This window comes from Staurois parvus, unplaced genomic scaffold (genome assembly GCF_062004578.1).
Source record: "Staurois parvus isolate SC_StPar_1 unplaced genomic scaffold, SC_StPar_1.0 ptg000104l, whole genome shotgun sequence".
NCBI classification, from domain to species: Eukaryota; Metazoa; Chordata; class Amphibia; order Anura; family Ranidae; genus Staurois; species Staurois parvus.
The window spans coordinates 11,583,998-11,589,997 of record NW_028317900.1 but is presented as its reverse complement, the minus strand read 5'-3'; positions in this window follow the sequence as shown (position 1 = coordinate 11,589,997).

The window sequence follows — 6,000 nt, the reverse complement described above, 5'->3', positions numbered from 1 at the left end:
CTGGGAGGAGAGGAAGCCGGCCGGCCGACAAGCTAGAGACGGAAAGCCATGGTTGGAGCCCTGTGGGGGTGAACGGAGAAGGACTCCCTTCCAAACAAGGAAGAGGGGGAAAGCCCTGGAAACTCCTGGAGGGTCCCCCTGCGAGCAAGAGAGCCAATTCATCGGAGGAGCTGGATAAATCCCATGAGAGGCGCAGGGAGGGTGAGTGACTCCGGCTGTGTCCTCAAAATAAAAAAAAACTGTGATGATAAAAAACTGTGATGATATGGGAGGAATTGTGTTAAGCTGAAGGAAAGCAGAGAGTGAGAGAAGAGAGGGGACCCCCAGAGAATATAAAGAAGAGAAGAATATATGGTGCTGGCAAAGAAATACACAGAAAGTTAACAGACAGGCCTGGGATTTCCAGTTTTATATCACATAATTTTTTTATTTTTTTTTTTGTTTTGTGAAATACGAATTCATGAGCAAACAATAAAAGGTTCAGAAGCAATGAAGAACAAAAGTGTAAAAGGAATTGGGCCTAAAGGGACCCAAACGGGTACAATTAAAAGGTACACATCCCTGGGAAACGGGACTCCGGGAAGGCCCCAGAGCAGAAATGACAAAGGAGATTTAGAATTAAGTATTCAAAGTAGCCCCAAACAAGTAATGGATTTGGACAGTAGTAATCAACAAATACCAGAGACAGAAAAAGACCTACAAATCCCAAATAAAAAAAGAGATGACAGAAATGTTTAAAGAACTGGAGAGAACAATAAAGCAAGAAATGGTAAATTCGGAGTGATCTGGGCCAGCTGTTGCTAAGAGTGGAGGAAACGGAGCAGAAAGTTAAAAATCAGACCCAGATCATATCCGAACTAGAAAAGAAGATAACTAACATGGAAAAAGTTCAGGAAAAATTGCGGTATAAGGCGGAAATCCAAGAGAATAGAGAAAGAAGGAGAAATATAAGGATAAGAGGGGTATCGGAAAGCCTAAAAGGAGAACTAATGGAAGAGGTGGTTGGCAAATTACTGAACTATATAATGGGAAACTCTGATATGGAAAGGATCAATATAGAAGGAATCTCCAGAAATGGGAAAATCCAGGGGAACCATGAGAAGGATAGGCTGAGAGACATACTGGTTAAATTTATGGATCTGCAGCAAAGGGAAAAGAATTTGGAGGAAAACTAAAGGAAAACCAGTAATAAAATACAGAGAAATGGACATTCAAATATATGCAGACTTGTCATCGGAGACTCTCTGGAGGAGGAGAGCTCTGAGGCCTTTGCTGGAGCAGATGAGAAAACAGAAGGTGCAATATAGATGGGGGTACCAGAGTGTTTAATAGGATGGAAAAACGGAACAACAGCCCATTTGAGGTTCCCAGAGGACTTGAGAAACTTTTGTGATAGACTGGAAATGCAGAGAATTGAAATTAATGAATGGAAAGAAAAACATGGGGGAATTGGACTAAGGAGAGGGGATGAGTGGAGACTGGTGGAGGGGGGGAGGTAGGGCGGAGGGGGGGGGGGTGGAGGGGAGAGAGGGTTTTTTTTTTTTTCCCCCTCTCTCTGCCCCTCAGTGTCCCTAATCTGCCTCTTGTTTCCTCCTACACTCCTCTAGCTTTGCTATAATTCTCCCCCTTCTTGTTAAGAAGTACAAGTAGAAAGGGGTCAATGGGGAGATCTGGACAGAGGGGAGGCTAGCCATGGGAGGAGTGTAGCCCTAAGGATCAAATCAAAGGTGGATGTTAGTTCCACAAATGATGAATAGGCAAAGTGAAGCCCTAAAAAGAGGGGGAAGGGGGGGGGAGGGATGGTGGTGAGGTTGGGGGGGGGGGGGGGGGGATGGAGGGGAGGGAGAGGGGAGGGATGGTGGGAAGAGAGGGAGAATGGGAGGGAGGGGGGAGGGGAGGGGATGGAAGTTGGGTGGGAGGGAGGGAGGGAGGGAGGGAGTGGAGGAGGTATTGGGTCAATACTCTGACAGAAGGGATAAAGAGGAAGAGGCAATCTGGAAGAGAGATGGAGTTAATTGGGAATGATGGAAGAAATACAGTTTATAACCTATAATGTGAACGGGCTGAGTTGTCCAGGGAAGAGATTTAGGTTGTTTAATGAGTTACATCATAGGGGTACGTCAGTGGTATTTTTACAGGAGACGCACTTTGAGATAGAGGCAAATGTGAAATTGAAATCCAAACACTACCCAACATGGTACTATGCAGATTCTCCAATTAAAAGAGCAAAAGTGGTTGCAATAGGTTTGGCAAAGAATATGAGATTTGAGCTGGAGGATAGAAGAACCGACCTGGAGGGGAGGTTTTTATTCTTAAAAGGTAGACTTCAGGGGATTGAGTGTACATTAGCCAATATATACTGCCCTAATAAAAACCCGGAGATGTATATGAAGGGTCTGTTGAAAAAATTAATGGAATTTAAAAAAGGGCGCTTGATAGTAGCTGGAGACCTAAATTTCTGTATGGACCCACAAAAGGATAATACCTCTTCCGTGCAAAGAGAGGGGAGTAGGTCTCTGAGAGCTTTGAAAAAAAGTGATGCATAAATATCAACTAGTGGACACCTGGAGAATAATGCATATGAAAGATAGAGACTATACCTTCTTCTCTAATGCACGTGAGATATACTCGAGATTAGATTACATCTTAATAGACCATCAACTTATAGATCATCTGGTTAAAATTGATATAGAGACAAGGACGTTCTCGGATCATGCTCCGGTCGTAATGAAAATGGGATGGGGAAGAAGGTGGACGGGAGGATTAGGGTGGAGGTTAAATGAGGTTCTTCTTCTGGATGAGGATTTAGTTCAGAAAATCGAGAAAGAGATTAAAGTATACTTTAAGGAGAACGAAACAGAGGAAGTATCGATAGCTACAGTCTGGGAAAGCCATAAGGTATTCATAAGAGGAATCTTGATATCGGAAAGAGCAAGGAAGAAAAAGGAAAGAAGAGAGAGGGTCAGTGGGGTTTTAAAAGAAATATTGGACTTGGAGCAGATCCATAAGAAGAAAATAACAAAAGATACGAGACAGAAGTTATTGGATAAAAAAGATGAGCTAGAGAGGATGATGGATGAGGAGAAGAGAAGAGTATACAACAGGGTTTTGAATGAGAGATATAGATGGGGAGACAGACCAGGAAGAATATCTAATGAGAGGTTTGAATAAAAAGAAAAATAGGAATTATATAGAAAAGATAAAAAGTTCAAAGGGGGAGTTGGTCCACTCAAATAAAGAGATTATTAAAGTGTTTACGGAGTATTACAAAAAGTTATATAATATTAGTCCCCAAGGCCCTCTAAAAGAAGCTCAAGAGGGAATTAATGAAAAAAAGATGATATACTTAAAAAATGCGGGATTACCAAAACTAAGTGAAGCACAGTTGAACTCCCTAGACGCAGAAATTTCCCAGGAAGAAATTAAAATAGTATTAAGAAGCACAGGGGGGGGAAAAAGCCCAGGCCCGGATGGCTATACAGTTAAGTACTGTAAGAAATTTAGTGAAGTACTGTTACCCAAGCTGGAGAAATATATGAATGCTCTGGGAGGTGGGATGGAAGTGAGGAGAGAATCCCTACAGGCCCATGTAGTACTTATTCACAAAGAGGGAAAAGATCCATCTCAGTGCTCCAGCTACAGACCTATCTTATTATTGAACACAGATACTAAACTGTATGCAAAGGTGTTAGCAAACAGGTTGAGGGATCTGATGCCTGAATGGATCCATGGAGACCAGGTGGGCTTTGTACCGGGGAGAGAAGGTAGAGATAACGGCTTGAGAACCCTGATGCTTATTCAGAAAAGTAGAAAAGGGAAAGCCCCGGTGGTGCTCTTGTCAATTGATGCAGAGAAGGCATTTGATAGAGTGGACTGGGGCTTTATGATGGACAACTTAAAAGTTCTGGGGATAGGCGATAGAATGCGAGAGTGGATAAGTAAATTATATAGGGAGCCTACTGCAATCATCACGGTAAATGGGGAGAGATCAGAACCCATTGGAATGTCTAATGGTACAAGACAGGGCTGCCCACTGTCCCCTCTACTATATGTATTGTCACTCGAACCTCTGTTGTCAATAATAAGAAACAGTGGATCGGTAAAGGGAATTCAGATAGAATCCATAGAACATAGAGTAGCGGCCTTTGCGGACGACTTATTGTTCTATGTGGAGAATCCCCGAATAACTCTCCCAAATATAATGAAGATTCTGAAGGAGTACGGTGAACTATCAAATTTAAAAATTAATCCAACGAAAACAGAGATCTTGAATATTAATATATCAAAGAATGAAAAAGAAAAACTACAAAAAGAATTCCCCTTTATATGGAGAGAAAAAGAGATAAAATACCTAGGAATAAAACTCACTGCCTCATCTAAGCATTTGTATAGATTAAACTATATCTCTTTGATAAATGAGATCAGGGAAGATTTAAAAAGACTAGAAGGAGAAAATCCATCCTGGATAGGACGTATAAACCTAGTCAAAATGGTAATTATGCCTAAAATACTGTATAGATTTCAAATGGTACCAATTAAAATTCCAGAAGCCTTCTTTAAGATAATGAAAAAAATGTTAAGATACATATGGAAGAATAAAAAACCTAGAATAGCATATGAAACATTGAGTAGGACTAAAGAGAAAGGGGGGATTGGGTCTACCAGATGTCAAGAGATACTATAAAGCAGTGGTATTAGCAAGAATATATGACTGGACATTTAACCATAAGGGGAAAAGCTGGGTAACAATTGAAAATGATCTTAGTGGCATTAGATTGAGTCAGATGATATGGGTTCCACCACAGTTCAGGGGAAGTAAAGAAAGCACAAGTATCTACACTTTAAATGTCTTTAGGGTATGGGACAATTTACACAAAAACATGAAATGGGAATTTAATTCTATATTAATGCCTCTCACAAATACTGAGTACTTTCCCCCAGGAAAGAATAAGATATCAGGGAGATGGTTTAGAAAGGAGGATACCCAACTGAGAGATGTTTTGGTGGAGGGGGAATTGAGATCACTTAAAGATTTAATAGAGAAGAAGGGAGATATTTTTATTAGAATAGATGAGTGGAAATATCATCAATTGAAATGTTTTATTGGAAATCTACCGAAACCCGAGACTAAAACAGGAGTGGAATATGTTTGAAAGGTTGTTAGAGACACGAAGGGATGAGAAGCACGGTATTTCAAAAGTGTATAGAATACTCACAGAATTAGACACAAACACAAAGTTAACTTTTATAACAAAATGGGAAAGGGATATGGGAGTTGGGTTTGATGAAGATAGACAGAGAAAGATGTTTAGATTGATACACGATAATGTTAGTATGAGAGAGGTTGAGGTTAATTATAAGTGTGTGACACGATGGCACATTACACCGAGTGTAGAGCACAAGATGAATGGGGAAAATTCAAATATGTGTTGGAGAGGATGTGAAGAGATAGGCACGGTGTTTCACATTATTATTATTATTATTATAATACAGTATTTATAAAGCGCCAATAGTTCGCTCAGCGCTGTACATTACAAAAGGGAGACAGAACATGTGACAGAACAATACCAATACAATGCAAAACATGAGGGGATCAAGGGCCCTGCTCTTTCGAGCTTACATATGGTGGGAATGTCCGAAAATCCAGGCTTTTTGGAAGATAATAGTCAAATTGATTGAAGAAATAACTGAAATTGACATAGGGTTAGACCCAACGACGTGCCTCCTACACAATGTAGAGACATCTGTAAATAAATATAAAGATTCAGGTATATGGTACTTCTTGAATGCGGCGAAAGGGTTGATACCCAAGTTTTGGCAGAGAGCTGAGGTACCGAAGGAGGAAGACTGGATTAATAGAGTAAACCAGATAGGTAGAATGGAAAGATCATACCATATGCAGGAAGATAGGATGAGAGTTTATTTTAGGAGAGAGTTTATTTTAGGAGATGGGAAAAGTGGGAAAGAGCGGGATTGAAAGAGAAATATAGGAAAATATGA